Source organism: Dendrobates tinctorius, unplaced genomic scaffold, assembly GCF_039654945.1.
Source record: "Dendrobates tinctorius isolate UK_male_01 unplaced genomic scaffold, ASM3965494v1 ptg000028l, whole genome shotgun sequence".
Taxonomy (NCBI): Eukaryota; Metazoa; Chordata; class Amphibia; order Anura; family Dendrobatidae; genus Dendrobates; species Dendrobates tinctorius.
In genome coordinates this window covers 10,869,305-10,887,865 of record NW_027361696.1, presented here as the reverse complement: position 1 = coordinate 10,887,865, position 18,561 = coordinate 10,869,305, and positions in this window count along the sequence as shown.

Here is an 18,561-nt window from a genome sequence, read left to right as displayed (position 1 = left end):
ATAGGCAAAATACACTTTTTTTACGAAGTGTGTTATGTTTCTTCTATGTTTTGGCAGTGTATATTCACCACAAATGTAACAGAATGAGTCTGGATCGTTAAGACAACTTCTTCATGATGAGTTCATGCTTTTCACTGGAAAACAGACAACAACATAAAGTTAGTGCAAAAATCAAGCTATGAACAAACTTTTAGAACACTAATTAACACAAAACTATATTGAGAACTGCTCAGTTCAAGTACTAATCCAAAGAAATTAATGAGATGATGCGTCGCATTTACCAACAAGTGCTATAAATAAGATACCAAAAATCTCAAAAACTTGAGCCAATCTGGCAAAACTGATGACATATTCAGAATCAGCACCCCAAAAATACCCTAAATTCGATGAAATATCTTTGGCACCAAAAATGCTGTTGACCAGTGTAATTTATATTTGGAATGGTGGGTTGCATAATAACCAATTATATATTGATTGTGACTGCACCGCTGTATTCAGATGTGAAGTGTAGAAGAAAGAGAAAGAGTGGGGAATGTGCTCTGGAAGTGGTGAGTCCTGGCTGGAAGAAGTGATGGCAGTCTGTGCTGGATGAGAAAGAAAAGCAAAGATGAAGGACTTCAGCTAGAGACGTCACTAGTGAGTCAGTGTGTTACCTGTACACTGACACTATACACTGTATACTATATACAGAGCTCCTGTGTATAATGTCACTGGCAGTGGTGATCACTGTATTACCTGTACACTGACACTATATACAGAGCTCCTGTGTATATTATCATCCTGACAATGATACGACCCGGTCAGGATCGCTGGTGCATCGCTAAATGGTCGCTAGTGAGCTGCCACACAGGCAGATCTCACAGCGATGTAGCGACGCAGCAGCGGTCGTTACTTACCTTACAGAAGCCCAGTTGGAAGTGCCCGACGAGAAATGGAGCTGCACGATCTCGCGTGATCAGCGACAGACAGCTGGGGAGCTGGTCGGAGGTAAGTATCACACATAGCGATATCGCTAGCGATATGGCTGCTGCGTCACAAAATTGGTGACGCTTTAGCGATATCGTTAGCGATATCGCTATGTGTAAAGGCACCTTTACACCAGCGATATCGCTGCCTCAAGGGAGTCAAGAGTCTCATACAGAGCTAAGACATCCTTCTTTACTGTAAGCCCCTCATAGAACTGACTACGGAGTGTGGGGTCGTTCCACTTGGTATCTGTAGCCCGCCTCCGGAACTCAGAGTAATATTTCTCCGTAGGCCGGTTTCCTTGCTGACGTTGGAGTAGTGTGAACTCAGCTAAGAAAACGTGATTGGGGTCATCATATATAAGGCCCAGTGCCTGAAAAAATCCCTCCACCGTCTGAAGCGACTGAAAGTCAGACGGGAGAGCCCACGCTTGGGGGTCCCCCTGGAGGAGCGATATTATTATCCCAACACGTTCCTCCTCTGTACTTGAGGAAACCAGCCGTAACCTGAAGTACAATTTACAGGCCTCTCTGAGAACAACAAATTTGTCACACCCCCACCAGAGAACCTGTCAGGCAACGCTACCTTGGGCTCCACTATGGTTTGCCGGAGAGATAAGATTCCCACACCAGATGTATTAGGGTGCTGCAAAACCACCGTGCGTAAATCTGCCACCTCTAGACTGAGCTGCTGAAATTGCCACGCCACAGCAGTGATTGAATCCATCATTGATCACAGAAAATGGTAGTGGTCAGAGCTAATGTCACGACACAGCTTTCAGGTGACCCGGGGCTGTCACTAACACTAGGGGGCACCCTAGCTCTCCCTACTCCCCGGTATACTTCCGAATGTGATGATGCTGCGGCCTCCACCCTTGCCTTATCTTTTGAGTTAGACCTCCATCTGTTCTCTTCCCCCCCACATAGGAAAGAGGAGCGCTACTGTGCATTGTGTACACCAACCTGACAAAAAAGGCAACAAAAACAAGGGTTAACAGAAAACACGCATCCAAAATATTCACTCACATACAGTGGGGCAAAAAAGTATTTAGTCAGTCAGCAATAGTGCAAGTTCCACCACTTAAAAAGATGAGAGGCATCTGTAATTTACATCATAGGTAGACCTCAACTATGGGAGACAAACTGAGAAAAAAAAATCCAGAAAATCACATTGTCTGTTTTTTTTTCATTTTATTTGCATATTATGGTGGAAAATAAGTATTTGGTCAGAAACAAGCAATCAAGATTTCTGGCTCTCACAGACCTGTAACTTCTTCTTTAAGAGTCTCCTCTTTCCTCCACTCATTACCTGTAGTAATGGCACCTGTTTAAACTTGTTATCAGTATAAAAAGACACCTGTGCACACCCTCAAACAGTCTGACTCCAAACTCCACTATGGTGAAGACCAAAGAGCTGTCAAAGGACACCAGAAACAAAATTGTAGCCCTGCACCAGGCTGGGAAGACTGAATCTGCAATAGCCAACCAGCTTCGAGTGAAGAAATCAACTGTGAGAGCAATAATTAGAAAATGGAAGACATACAAGACCACTGATAATCTCCCTCGATCTGGTGCTCCACGCAAAATCCCACCCCGTGGGGTCAGAATGATCACAAGAACGGTGAGCAAAAATCCCAGAACCACGCGGGGGGACCTAGTGAATGAACTGCAGAGAGCTGGGACCAATGTAACAAGGCCTACCATAAGTAACACACTACGCCACCATGGACTCAGATCCTGCAGTGCCAGACGTGTCCCACTGCTTAAGCCTGTACATGTCCGGGCCCATCTGAAGTTTGCTAGAGAGCATTTGGATGATCCAGAGGAGTTTTGGGAGAATGTCCTATGGTCAGATGAAACCAAACTGGAACTGTTTGGTAGAAACACAACTTGTGGTGATTGGAGGAAAAAGAATACTGAGTTGCATCCATCAAACACCATACCTACTGTAAAGCATGGTGGTGGAAACATCATGCTTTGGGGCTGTTTCTCTGCAAAGGGGCCAGGACGACTGATCCGGGTACATGAAAGAATGAATGGGGCCATGTATCGTGAGATTTTGAGTGCAAACCTCCTTCCATCAGCAAGGGCATTGAAGATGAAATGTGTCTGGGTCTTTCAACATGACAATGATCCAAAGCACACCGCCAGGGCAACGAAGGAGTGGCTTCGTAAGAAGCATTTCAAGGTCCTGGAGTGGCCTAGCCAGTCTCCAGATCTCAACCCTATAGAAAACCTTTGGAGGGAGTTGAAAGTCCGTGTTGCCAAGCGAAAAGCCAAAAACATCACTGCTCTAGAGGAGATCTGCATGGAGGAATGGGCCAACATACCAACAGTGTGTGGCAACCTTGTGAAGACTTACAGAAAACGTTTGACCTCTGTCATTGCCAACAAAGGATATATCACAAAGTATTGAGATGAAATTTTGTTTCTGACCAAATACTTATTTTCCACCATAATATGCAAATAAAATGAAAAAAAAACAGACAATGTGATTTTCTGGATTTTTTTTTCTCAGTTTGTCTCCCATAGTTGAGGTCTACCTATGATGTAAATTACAGACGCCTCTCATCTTTTTAAGTGGTGGAACTTGCACTATTGCTGACTGACTAAATACTTTTTTGCCCCACTGTATAACAGAGGAATGCACAGGGGTGTGAAGGTAGGGGAATACACCAAATTAGAGACGAATAAGTAATTACCACGCATACAAACCAAGCAACAGTCACTAATAACTCCTTCAACTCCCCTTCTCATGAGAACTCCTCTCCCTCCATTAGCCATGCAGCAATAAAGCTATCTCTGACAAGGATTTGTATCAGAGCCCAGATTATAAAGGGGAAAGGAGTGGCTAACCAAGCTCAGTTGTGAGCACAGGGATTTCCAATTAACCTCTGTTCTGCTAGAAGGAATAAACACATTTAAAATGAATGAGAAGTGCTTTTTCTCAGCACCAGAGTAGGAGCAATCAGATGCTGCGGTCTTCTGGATCCACACTGTTGCAGTAACCCAGTGACAAATGATGTTTGCTGAAATGTTGATTACACATTGTCCATGCCAGCCAGTTTGTTGACTTGCAAAACAGAGGAGGAAAAACTATGCAAATAGATTACATAATGAAACAATGCGAATTGGTCTCATTACCATTCTTCCCCTTTAACTGTGAAAGCTGGCTTGAAGGACATTTGTTAACTCTGAAAAGGACAGATATACAGATGTAGCTCTACACATCCAGACAGGCAAGAGATCCAGAGACCCAAAGAACTAGAAATTCTCTTCAGGACAGCACTCAAGACATCATGGCTCCATCACAAGGGACACAGGATGTCAGCTTAGGGGCTTAGGGGACCTCGGCCCTGGCTAGAAGAATGCAAGTCTGCTCTATTGACCATTGCTGAACCATAGATACATTTGGAGAAAGCCAAGATTGGGATCCACTGGTTGCCTGGCTCCATGGAGATATTCAGAGAAGTCAGGTTGTGATCCTCCGGTCAACTGGCCTTGTACCTCAATGGACTGTCATTACCTTCTCTCTGTGTGCATGCCACAGATGGGGTAGTTGGCCCTAGAAGCTCTGAAGTAACAGCTTCCATTATCCTGGCGAGAGAACGGAAGGGTGAGACTCTGTAATTTGAACCATCTTGGGTACTGTGATGGTATGGTTCTGTGTGTTATTTGCCTGTTTTGTGGTTCAATAAAGTATTGCCACACTGTTTTGCCCTCAACCCGTGTTGTCTGAGTAGCGTTATGCCCACGGTAATAGGAAAGTGGGCATTTGGTGGGATGATCACTGACCCATGCGGTTTAAGCTAGCGGACCAGGGCACCTGCTGACCCCCAGTGTCTCCACATGCATGTGCACTCCCTTGTGGTGTATTCTAAAGGAGCTGATCTCGGAATGTAATATTTTTAAAGGGAATTTATGAAGGGGGGAATATGTATCATGGAACAAAGGCAGTATAAAAGACAAAATGCTGGGAATTATAATATCCAAAAGAACTATTTCAAGATCTTCAACCCAATCGTTCTCACACACTGAAAGCGGTGGATAAATTGCTGAATCCAAACGAGCGCCGAGAACTAGACAATTTGGGAAAAATAAAGTCATAAAGTACATCACAAAAGGAATTATAGGGATGATTCCCTGAAAGTAATTGTAATGCCAATATGTTTGTGCCTTGTTTCCCCGGCGTTACTTTGCATGTCTGTGCTCTTACCCTTTGCTCCTTTCCCCCTAATCAGCTGGGATACTGTTGGCTGTTACCTGTACAGATGCTGCTCAGTTCCCTGCTCTGCTGCGTAGCCGTACATGTGTTGTAGAGTCTTTGCTCCGCTGCATGACCATTCACATGTGCAGTCCCTGGCTGCTGCTGTGGAAGCTATCTGCAGGTTGCGAGGTCCTCTGCAGCTGGTGCAAGACTTTTCCCGTGTGTCCAGGAGTCTGGCGACGGCTGTCTGGTGCCTGGAGCCTGACGACCGCTGCTCTGATGTCCTGCCTGGGTCCTGAAGTTCTCTGCCTGGAGCCACTTATGCTATGTGGTGTCCAGATGTCCTGCCTTTGTCCTAGGTGTCCAGATATCCAGTCCGTGGTCCAGCCGGTGTTTTAGAGTCGGTCCCACTCGAGTTCCTGAATGGGCTCCTCCTCCGTGTTTCTGGGGACTCTCCAGTCTACTCGTGTTCCTGGACGGGCTCCTCCTCTGTGTTCCTGGGGAGTCTCCAGTCTTGTTTCCTGGTGACGGCTCTGCCTGTGTGTCCTGGATCTGACCAGCCGATGTCTTGAGCTTCCATGTCTGTGTTCCTGAATCCGTGCTCTCTGTGTTTTGCCTGTGTCCCAATGTCCTGCCTGTTCCCTGGGCTCCATCCTGTGATGACGTCTGGTCTGTCCGAGGGCGGTGTCTGATGTTCTTCTGCTGTTCCTGTGCTACGCCTGAGGCCTATGAGAGAGATTCTCCTGATTTGCCTGTGCCAGATGACCCTGGACTGCATCAACCCGTGATGACTTCCTGCCATCGTCTGACGCCTGGAGACCTGTGATGTTCACCTTCCTTGATATGCAGAATCGGGAGCCTGACATTGTTATGTTTTGTGTTCTGTATGATGATGACTTTATGTAGTAAACTTTATGTTTCTTCTTACCTGAAGTTTTGTGGTGTCATCTAGTCCTGCATGTCACCATCTTGTCCACATGCTCAGCTGCCACAAACCCCGGTCACTGCCCTTCCCTAGTCCGGGTAGGCCCGGGTCCCCCTCTGTGGTCCAGTGGGTCCACATTCCATTATCACCTGAGACGCAAGCTCCAAGTCGTTGTGGCCTGGCGGCGTGGGAGCGTAAGCTAAATAAGCCAAGCCATGTCGGTCGTGACAGTAATCGATCTGTCATCATATAGCCTCACGGATACACAGATGTCTTTATTATAAAAAGGTTAACTTTTTCTCCTTCATCTCATATAGACACGTGTACAATAATTAAAAATTTACATCTATTCTCAAGGAAACTAATCCTCACAAAACTTCACCATAAAACGGATATCCAAGAAATCTCTGCAACTAAAGAGGAACAAAAAGCTCTCGAAATTCTTCAATCTCTAACTGACAAAGGCTCTTTAATTGTGAGTATGTTTCCGACACATTTGATTAATAAATCAAAAAAATTTCCTTCCCTCACAATTGTCAGTGGGCAGGCAAGGGAGGCAACATCGTGGTATGGCCAAATCAAATGTATGAAACCCGAGCCAACAAACTTCTGAGTAATACTAATTGCTATAAGTAATTAACATTTAATCCCTTGTCTAAATTTCAAACTGAACTTCTAGAGATTCTGACAGAAACATTTGAATGACACATTATTGCCAAGAAATTGCTGGACATCTATAAAAATTTTCATCCAAAATTGGCAACCTTCTACATGATCCCTAACATTCACAAAAACACTCTTGACCTGCCTGGGAGACCAATAGCCTCCGGGAATGAATGGCTATGTGAAATGGTTTGTGATATTATTGACCACTTTTTGAAACCCTTATTAGCTGAATTGCCATAATTTAATAAAGATACTGCAGAGGAGTTAGGTTGATTGAATCACATCCAATTAAATGATAACATAATCATATTAACGGCCAATGTCGAAGCACTATATATCTCCAGAAAACATTCTGATGGATTGAGAGCGACATCAAGGTTTTTTGCAAACAAGCAACATTACTAATTTGACCATTGATTTGTCAATCATGTTGTTAGAATTGATATTAACAAACAATGTCTTTACATTCAATTGAGAAATCTTTCTTACTGTCATGGTCACGTGAGACTGGATACACCGCCTCCAGCAGGGCGAATTTATATGACACGCGTGACCATGGATACACCGCCTCCAGCAGGGCGAATTTAAATAATAGAACGTGCAGCCGGATACACCGTTTCCAGCAGACGAATTTCAGTAGTACACGTATGTCTGGATACACGGCCTCCAGCAGGGTGAATTTCAGAATAAAGGGGAAAACCAGGAAAACAATTACAATGGTGGCCCTGCCATAGGGAACGGGGACGTGGAGACCTCCTGCACTCCCCTGAGTCAGTGTCTCTACACTCCTAACGATCCCTAGGCCGGATCCGCACCGGGCGCCGATCAGGATACCTGAAATCCCTAGCTCGCCCTGAACCAATCCCTTACTAGTGAAGTGGACGGTGCAGAAACTAATCCCACCACTGCACTAAAACACACATTGAGGAAAGTGACAAACAGGGAAACACCACTTAGCTTTGCTCTGTTGCTAATGCTCTAAGCAACAGAGTCCGACACCTGAGTGCATCTTCTCCTCCAACCGGATCCAGCACCTAAGTGCAGCTTTCCAGCAACAGAGTCCCGCATCTGAGTGCAGCTTTACAGCAACAGAGTCCAGCATCTGAGTGCAGCTCTCTTCCAGCAACAGAGTCCAGCATCTGAGTGCAGCTCTCTTCCAGCAACAGAGTCCAGCATCTGAATGCAGCTCTCTTCCAGCAACAGAGTCCAGCATCTGAGTGCAGCTTTCACCATAGCTGCCACTCCACCAAGCTTTGCAAGAACTCCACACTGACACCATAGCTGCCACTCCTCCAAGCTTTGCAAGAACTCCTCGCTGACACCATAGCTGCCACTCCAGGATTCTGACTGAGCTGCCCGGGACTCTTCTAAAGTTCCTTCCTTCACCAAGGATGGTTGGAAAACACCAATATCACAAACCGTGAGTGAGAACACCTGACACACCTTTATAGTTAGGAGCCAGAGTCTCACACCTGTTAGAGATTCCTGTGCAATAACGCTCACCACCACCGGGGGCAAACTAGAACAAAAGACACCACTGTGTAATAACCCTAATGGCCACTGGGGGCAAAACCAACTCTAAGCAACCAGCTCAAAGGAAAAAAAAAGGTTACTTATTCAAAACCTGTCATATCCAACCTGGATCATAACACTTACAACTGCAAAAAATAGCCATGGGGGTATTCTGCACCCCGTCTTATGCAAATCTTTTTCTCCGTTCTTCGGGATAGGAAATATTTCAGGAAGAAACAATTTCAGGGGTGGATAGAATCCATAACTGGATTTGTTATATTGACGACATACTATTTATATGGGAGGGATGGGTGGAAGATTTATAAAATTTGATGGATACACTAAATAACAACGACTATAATATCAAGCTCACTTACAAGTTTTGGAGATGTGTTGAATTTCTTGATTACAGTCACATCTGATGGGCAGCTATCCATGACAGGTTTTTGTAAACCCACCACTACAAATTCCCTTCTCCATACTGCATCCTCGCACAACCATTCAAGGCATTCCGATAGGACAAATCTTAAGAATAAAAAGAATTTGCTCAGATTAAGAGCAATTCGAGAAACAATCCAGAGAACTGTCCAGGCGTTTTGAGGCGCACGGTTATAGTCGAATGAGTATTCGAAAGGGTTATCAGAGAGCTAAAACACACCTTGAAATCTCCTTCTATACAAGAACACAGTATCAGGGGAAAAATCTCCTGCAATTAATGAGGTACGCTTTGTGACCGATTTCCATGGCTAGTGGTATGAATTTAAAAATGTGGTTAAAAAATATTTGATCATTTTAGAAGAATATTTAGAATTGAGAGTCCTCAGTGGTTGATACCTTTTAATGGCTAACTGAAAAGATGGTAACACATTGCAAGCTTTCAAGACTACTCAGGTCACTTCCTCAGGCTAGTCTAATACAACATCTGAAGAATCACATATTTATACACAAAACAGCACAGAAATAACACAATAGATAAGACAAGTGACATGAAGCAGAATTGTCATTATGGGAGAGGGATGAACATAGACTGGACTGAACACCTCCACCTGGACGCAACCCTCATTTGGATAAATACATAGACTCATTCAGACATTTGATAAAATCCACCATCATAGACACCAACAGGAGACAAGCATCCAACATCAGTTCCCAGGAGAGAAATACCATACAGTCTCTGAAAACCATCAAAGTAATCATCATTAAACCTGCTGACAAGGGAGGTACAATAGTCACGATGAACACATCAGACTATATTAAGGAAGCAAACAGACAACTTATGGACACATGCTACTACAGAAAATTGGAGTCGGATCCTACCCAGGATTATTACAAGGAACTAAACAAGTTGGTATCTTGCCTTGCTGATGAATCCATAAGAGGCAATGACCTGATACCAGAGAGTCCAAGAATAGGGACATTCTACATGCTTCCCAAAATCCACAAATCTGGAAATCCAAGGAGGCCGATTATTTCATATTTGGGCACCCGCACTGAGGAGGTATCTGGATGGTTAGATGATGTTCTTAAACCCCTGGTAAAGGATACACCAAGCTACATTCAGGACACAACTGACCTATTGAATAAACTAGCAGCAATAGGTTCTCTACCATAAGAAACCATCCTGGCCACCATGGATGTGAAATCTTTCTACTCTAATATCCCACACCAGGTTGGATTAAATGCCTACAAAGTCTTCATGGAAATCACCGGGAATTATGCGAATTCTGTGGTGAAACTCACAAAATTTATCCTCACCCCTCAATTACTTTTTGAATTTGACAACAAGATCTACAGTATCTACAGCAGACTGGCACAGCTATGGGAAGTAAAATGGCTCCACAGTATGCAAATCTTTAAATGGCCTAGCTTGAAAGCGACTTTTTGTCCTCATGTCCCATCAGGCCTCTGGCCTACTACCTTTACATTGATGATATTTTAATCATGTGGACGGAGGAATCTGAGCAACAGCTAAAGACGTTCCACGAACAGTTTAATCAATTTCATTCCACCATCAACTTAACACTCAACTACTCCAGCACTAAAAATTTACTTTTTAGACACCATCATTAAGCTAAAGAACAATGATATAGATACATCCCTGTATCAGAAACCAATCGACCGTCCAACATACCTTAAATGTGACAGTTTACATCCAAAACACATAAAAAACTCTATTGTCTACAGCCAAGCCATCAGATACAATTGTATATGTTCCAACCCCATGGATAGAGACAAACACCTTGCTCGCCTTAGAAAGACCTTTTTGAATCAGGGCTACCATCCAAGAACAATTGAAAACAAAATTATAAGAGCCACCAGAATATCAATGAATCGACTGCTACATTACAAAGCTAAAGATGAAAATAAACGGGTACCTCTAGTGGTCACCTACAATCCAAATCTGGAGGTGCTAAGGGGAGCTGCACAGAAATTACAACCTTTACTACAAAAAGATGCCCGATTACAATCCATATATCCATCCAGACCCCCACTGCTGTGTTTTAGGCAGCCCCCAAATTTAAGAAGCATCATTGTCTGAAGCTCCCTGTGCTCCCCGACAGCTACAGGAACCTTTCCTTGCGACCAGAAAAAATGTAAAACCTGTCCATTTATAATGACCACAGACAAGATAAAGATCCCCCACTCACATCAGGACTACAAGATCCCAGATACTTTCAGCTGCATCACATCTAATCTGGTGTACCTAATCATTTGTACTAAACGTCCAACTGGGGGTCTGTATGTGGGGGAGACAGGGCAAAAACTGAGAAAAAGGATGAATTCTCATCATCACACAATAAGAGAAAAAAAGAATGGATCTACCTGTTTCAAAACATTTTTGTATCCCCGGTCATAGCATGATGGACATTAAATTACTTGTATTAAAAGGTAACTTCAAGTTTTAGAGAGACAAAAGAGTCTGGAAGTATAAATTTATGACAACTTTTAACACACTTAGTGCATGGTGTCATGTCCTCACTAAATAAACCGGGGTTCATGGAGCTTAACAAGCAGCTAAACCGCTATACCGGGGTCCAATAAGGGAGACTGTAGTTGAATCTGTGCTTTATTGAACGTAGGGTATATAGATGTGCGGTGAAACTACAAGCAGGAACAGATACATAGAATCAGTACTGGGTTCATGGGAATACACAATATACATAGCATACACAATCTGCATTACTAGCTGAACGGGGGGAGGTAACTAAGCTGGCTAATATGAGACAGAAATCATATACAGAGAACATGTTTACTTACCACCGATGCTGACACAAGGGGAGTAGAGGAATGAGATGTTCCCAAAATGCAGGCTTAATAGAAAATGGAGGACTGGAGAGAAAAATGGGGCTGGAATAGACCATGATGCTTTGCAAACTTACCCAGAATATATTGTGGATTGGAGGGAAAATATAGAAGCGAAAATGAAAGTAAAAAGAATAACCCTGCAGTTATGACTTTGGTTAGTAGATGGAGCCAAAGATACCGAAAACATTAAACTATATAGAAACCTGAACATTCTATACATACAGCAGATCATTGTAATATTATCAAAATAGACAGTCAAAGGTTGTGAATTATGTCGGAGACGGAACACATCGATTTATGTCTTTTTACTTCAATTAAGGAATTTGCTCTTCAGACCTTCTGGGGTCATCACACAACACAGAACTAAACCCCAATCAGAGGGCAATAAAACTTTCACGCTCCTTATCTATGAACTGTTCCAATATTTATGTTTATCCCTCTCCCATAATGACAATTCTGCTTCATGTCACTTGTCTTATCTATTGCGTTATTTCTGTGCTGTTTTGTGTATAAATATGTGATTCTTCAGATGTTGTATTAGTCTAGCCTGATGAAGAGACCTGAGTAGTTTCAAAACTTGCAATGTGTTACCATCTTTTCAATTAGCTATTAAAAGGTATCAACCACTGAGGACTTTCAATTGTAAATATTCTTCTATCTACTGGCTAACATGGTACAAAGATATATATCTTTCCTGGATCATTTTATTCACTGACCCGATACTTAAGAAAATTCTCTTGCCAGCCCCTTCCATCGTAGCAAGGTGTTTACATAATTTACGCAACATTTAGATCCATAGTCATCATAACTAGAGCAAAAAACGATTGCCGAATTCGAATGTGTCATATTCTTGTGATATTTGTGCCATATTTGTACAATATTCATGCCAAATTTATGCTTGATGATCGTTTATGAAGATTTTCGCTCATCTATACTCCCATTGACTTCAATGGCGTCCAGCTATGTTCGGCGAATATTGCAAATATGGCGAGCATAATCCGAACCGAATATTGAAATATTCGCTCATTTCTATTTATGACCCAAACAAACAACAGCAAAAGAAAAAAAGAAAAAATATAGGGTGTTACCTGTGTGGGTTATGTAAAGTAATAGCCTGTAATGTAAAGCCTGTGCTAATCTCATGACAGCCAAAATGTTTAATAATTATGATGGCTTAAGAACTCTAGAGATCAGAACACATATCACATGTTCTACAAATGGAGTAATTTATCATACAGAATGCTCGTACAAAAAGATATAAATTGGCCTGATGAGCAGAGAATAAAAAAAATTGGACTAGAGAACACTGTCTTGACATTGAGAAAACCAAAAATGTAACAGATAACTAAACTTTAAAAACCCTACCAAATGTTCTGCCTTCTTCCACGTATGACACTGTGTGGATTTCAGCATACGGCTAAACCCTTCATCTACTCCCAGAAGACTGTATGGGTGCCTAAGTCTATGTTTATTGGGATGATATGGACAACAATGGGAGATGATAACAGATGGTATGGTACATGAGATTGGTGAACACAGTAGTAGATGAAATCAGAGGTTGTTGAACACAATTGTGGATGAATCAGAGATTGTTGTACAAAGTTGTGGATGATTTTGGAGATTGTTGTACAAAGTTGTGGATGATATCAGGTAAAAACTATAAGTAAACAGACAATGCAGTATGTTAGTACTGGCAGATATTAACAACAACAGCAATACAGGGTACTATCACAACAGTATACAGAGTGCTGTTATATCAGTAGCATGCATTATACCGAGTGCTGAGCAATACAACATACAATGCAGTGAAACAAACTTAGGCTGCTACCATTGTGCTAACTGAACAGAAAATGCATATAACTAGATGCAGAGCAAGAGCATTACAAGGAACTGAGAATGCATTGCAAATATCATGGGGCATGCACCATGGCCAGCTAACAGAGATGCATAGCATATATTACATAAATGCATTAAAACCTTACCGGAATCCGCTTGAGATAAGCAGTGATTTTGCAGACAGCTGAGCACATGTGAGCTCCTCAGAGATCTGGGAGGAACGGTTACATGTTGTTGACCAGGGAAGGATGAAGGGGCGGTTCTGAACAGACTAACCATTAGAAGGATGGAGGATTCCAAACACATGAATAGGAAAGAGAAGGGCAACTATGACTTCTAATGGCCATAGTTGGAACAGCACTTAAGAAATGTCTTGCTGCACATGAATGGGCAGAACATCAAAACATTTTAAAAATTTTCATCAGAGTGTAAGGAGATAGATCGGACCTCGGTACCTGCATGCCGGGTCCAGAACTAGAAGGGCTGCACCCTCTGTTCCCTGTGGGAAGCCTGAGTGGGTCTGACCTCCCTCTGCTGCATGAGAGAAGCCTGAGAGAGACAGAGTTTCCTGCTGACAGGAGGGTGCAGGGAGAGCCAGAAAAGGGCACGCAGCAGCCGGCAAATAAAAGGAGAAAGCGTTCCAAAAGAGTCAGTCTGGCACCGGCGCAGAGCAGTGCAGAGGCCAGTGTGCAGAGCAGTGATCAGAGCGCTCTGCTTCCCCATCAGAGTCTCCCGGCGTGGCGGCGGGCTAGAAGGAGTCCCTGTTGCCTGCAGAGCAAAGCCGTGCAAGCAGAGCAGAGCTGTGTCAGCAGGGAGAGCCATGTCAGCGAAGCAGAGCCATGCCAGCATAGAGAGCCGTGCAGAGCTGTACATCCAGAGCAGAGCCGAGTCGGGTGTCGCAGCAGACCAAGAGAGGGGTGCTGCGGCCAGGAGTACTAGCGCCAGGCAGACAAGCATCGACCACTGCCAACAGCAGGGACCAGGGAGAGCAGGACTTGCAGTGTGTGTACAGTGACAGCTAGAGAGTACCAGATGACGTACACGACCTGACCATGAGTACCGCACATGCGCTGCCTAAGAGAAACCATACAGGACTGACACTCGCACCCTGACGTGGACACAGAATAATTGTTCTGATCTTTGTGACCTACAGTTAAGGAGCCATGTTGGGCTCATACCGGTCTGTGGCCCGTGCCTTTAATAACCACAGCTGTATATAGACAAGGGGCAGTGGTAGGTACTGGAGACCGACCACTGTTACCAGAAAACGGGGTATTATTGTCTACCTGACCCCACTAGAGAGGACACGTGCCAGCCATTGCGGTGCAATTGAGTTCGCAGCAGTAGCTGCAGTTTAAGCGCTGCCTTACATCTATGCTAACGAACTGCAACCATCTGAACCTTGTTATATCCTTTGCCTTTAATGTACCGTTTGTCTCACCTGGCTAACCCTTTATCTCCTGACTGTTTAACTATTTACCTCCCTGTGTGGAGTATTCCCCTGTAAATAAACCTGTTAACCCTTGCTCTGGCTACGTCCCGTCACTGCATCCCGCGTTCCTGCTTGTTATCTTACATTTGGCGTAGTCGGCAGGATGCAGTCTACAGGCGCAAAGGTGGTAGACCAAGTGGTCAGGGGTGCTCCAAGGGCCAGTATGCCGCTGGGGACAATTTTATTAATCTCCCCAAGTTTACAAGGAGCAACATTCTATTATGGAGCTGGACTGAGCGGGTCAAGGGAATGATGAGGATGTATCCCATGACTCCTGTGTTAGCAGCAGAGGTTGCCCTGATGGCTCTAGACGGAGAGGCCAGGGATTCCATCATGTTACGACCTCCCCATGAGCGAAAAATCTTTGATAAAGTACTGAAAATACAGGAAGAGATACATGGAGAATCCACGGACGTAGGGGAGTTACGCACACGCTTATTTAGGCGTATTCAAAGAGAGGGGGAGACTGTGACGCAGTACATGAACGTGCTACAGGAGCTACACACTACAATTCTTAAGAAAGACAGCATAGGCATAGGACCCCCCTACACATTGCTGCGAGACCAGTTAGTGATGGGCCTGAGACATGCGCAGCTTGGACGGGCTTTGCGTGAGCGCCTGCAAGGTAACCCTTGCATGACTCTTGCAGAAATTGAGGCAGAGGCATGCATAGGTGAACAGGAGCAGAGGGTTGCAGCCTTGACAGGGATGGTCCGGTGTTGCACAGTACCCACCCCGAACGAGGAAGAGCCGAAGTTGTCCTGCGAATTGCGGCAGGGAATGAGGAGAATTTAGGAAGAAATCGAAGGCCTGAAAGAAACCCTTGCTGCTGTCCTGGAGAACAGCGTCCAACTCCAAGGTAACTCACGGCTAAAGGCGGAAGAAGTCAGAGGGGAGGTGCGGAGCATCAGAAGCACCTCAGCAGTTGTCCCAAGACTTGCTCCCTGTTTGTGGAAAGAAGAACAAAAGGAAAGGAGGTATACCTCTCGGAGAGGTCGACGATCCAGACTGTGGCGCCCACCAGACAGGCCCAGAAGCGGGTGTTGGACGTGTGGAAGAATGGGACACCTGGCTGGAAGTTGCCCCACACGAGACAGACGAAGGTGAATGTTCAACACTCATCCCTCCGAAGGTCTTGTCAATTGGAGAGAACGTCGTCCCTGGGAGGAGCGGTACATAGAGAAGAGAGGGGCGGCACTCAGACAGAGCCACGAGGACAGATGCCGAGAAGTGATGGGGATGGTGTCGGCTGTCCGTGGTGTGATGTCTGCATTGGTCAGGTGCGTGGAGGCGAGTCTGGTGACTCTCCAGACCGAATACAAAGGTACTCTCCATGAAGACCAACCTGAATGGGACAAAGAGGTGTCTAACCAAATGGTCCACCGAAACCTGTCATGTCCCTGCCTGTTATGAGAACACATAGGAAGGGAACAAGTGCCAAGTGTTCCCAGTACGTCCACTTCCATGATTCCCGTTGGTGAAGAGGAAGAACCACTGGCTTCGCTCTCTGAAGTGAAAAATTCGCCGCCCGACAGCCCCGGAGATCTTGACCGGATGGAAGAGGTGAAGCAGCTGGGTGAAGCAGAGAGTGTGGCTGAAAAGCAAAGGGAAGTGATGCTCATAGAACCCAGCACGGATGATGAAGGGTTCAGCCTGCATGATCGTAATTCATCCGATTCCAGTTCTGAAGAGAGTGCGCCTGTCAAAGAGAGGGGGTACTGTGGAGAAAAGGTGCCAGTTCTAAGTCCACAAGCAGAGGAACCCGAGCAAGAAGTCCCTAAAGTTTCCACTGATGATAAAGAAAAAGGTGAACCATCTGCACAAACGTCTGCTGGCAGCAAAGCTAAGAAGAAGAAAATGAAGAAGACAATGGTTGCCATTAAAGAAGAGGGAGAGCCTCTTGACCTGTCATCTGCTGGCCCAGAAACAGAACAGGCCTCGGAGATTGCTGCTCCAGGGGACCTGGGTGAAGCCCAGTCCTCTACCACTCCACCCAAACTTTGGAGCATCTTTGACCAGCCTTACTGGAAGAAGATGGAGCCAGAAAAGCAGGAGGAGTTGCGAAAATTGTGGGCATCTGTCGGCCCTCATAAGACTGTTTTGGAGTATGACGAAGCCTCGCCAGTGGAATGGCGAGTTAAAAGAGAGGGGGAGTGTAAGGAGATAGACCAGACCTCGGGTACCTGCATGCCGGGTCCGGAACTAGAAGGGCTGCATCATCTGTTCCTGGGGGGAAGCCTGAGTGGGGCGGACCTCCCTCTGCTGCATGAGAGAAGCCTGAGAGAGACAGAGTTTCCTGCTTACAGGAGGGGGCGGGGAGAGCAAGAAAAGGGCATGCGGCAGCCGACAAATAAAAGGAGAAAGCACACCAAAAGAGTCAGTCTGGCCCCGGCGCAGAGCAATGCAGAGGGCGGGGCGCAGAGCAGTGAGCAGCGCGCTCTGCTTCCCCCATCAGAGTGTCCCAGTGTGGCAACGGGCCATATAGAAGGAGCCCCTGTCGTCCGCGTTCCTGCTTGTTATCTAACAAGTGTAATCCTAATCTCGCTTGGAACTCCTGTTTGGGACTGATCCCTGATGTTGGTATGTTAGGAAACTTTGAAGGTGATTATCTGTTTGCCATGGACTTTTTTGATGGACCTATATGTACAAGGAGAATGCCTTGGACACACTATGTTCAATATTTTCCTTTGTCTTTTTTCATCTTCGGATCTTGATGTTTCCTATGGACTTTGGACATATAAAGGTTTTGAAGAGGAAGTAAAAAGATAAGGACATTTATTGTATGGCAAATACTAATTACAGTAATACAAACAACAAAATGCAATAGGTTGGAACTGCTGTAAATTATGTCAATTCTATGATTTTAAAGAAGTCTTCAGCCCTTTATGAATGCTTTTTCCTCATCGTTTTTCTTCTACCTATTATTTTTCACCTCGCCTCTTTCCTATCACGCTCCCATGAAAGGAATAAAACTATGGTCACATCAATTTTACATTTGTGTCATTAATTCACCACTAGGGTGCAGGAAGGTAAGTCGTGACCTTATCACTTGCATCGTGTCACGATTCCAAGTATGCATGCTATGCTTCCTTCACTTATTTCATCTTATTGTTTCATTCCCCTTTTTATGTCACCATTTTACACTTTTATCTTTACACTAGTGTTACACAACGTACATTAACAATAAATTGTGTCTGTTTATACTGCCTTAAATAGATAATAAAAATTCTTTCACTATATGTTGTTTCACCACAATGTGTAGGGCAATGTCATTTTGTCCTATGATATGCCTATTGACATTATTTCTGACCATTCACATTGCTCTTATATCTAGTGATAAACATTAACTTCTAGACCCATTCACCCAGGGGTGAACCTAGCCTCTCTGCTGCCCTAGGCGAACTGCAAAATGCCCCCCCCCCCTCGTAGTGAAATCAGTACAAATAAATCTGGTTTTAAATAGGAATATATTTGAAACATCGATCTTTACACTTGTCTTCATGGGCTCAATGCCGCCTGATGCGAAGTGATCAACTTGCTTTATTTTTATTATAGGTGCGCCCCTGGCCGGGGAACAGTGCTTACTGTAGCGCTTCTTCCCCGGCGTCCGTCCATGTCGTACTGATACGGCACACAGTTGCCACACGTATTA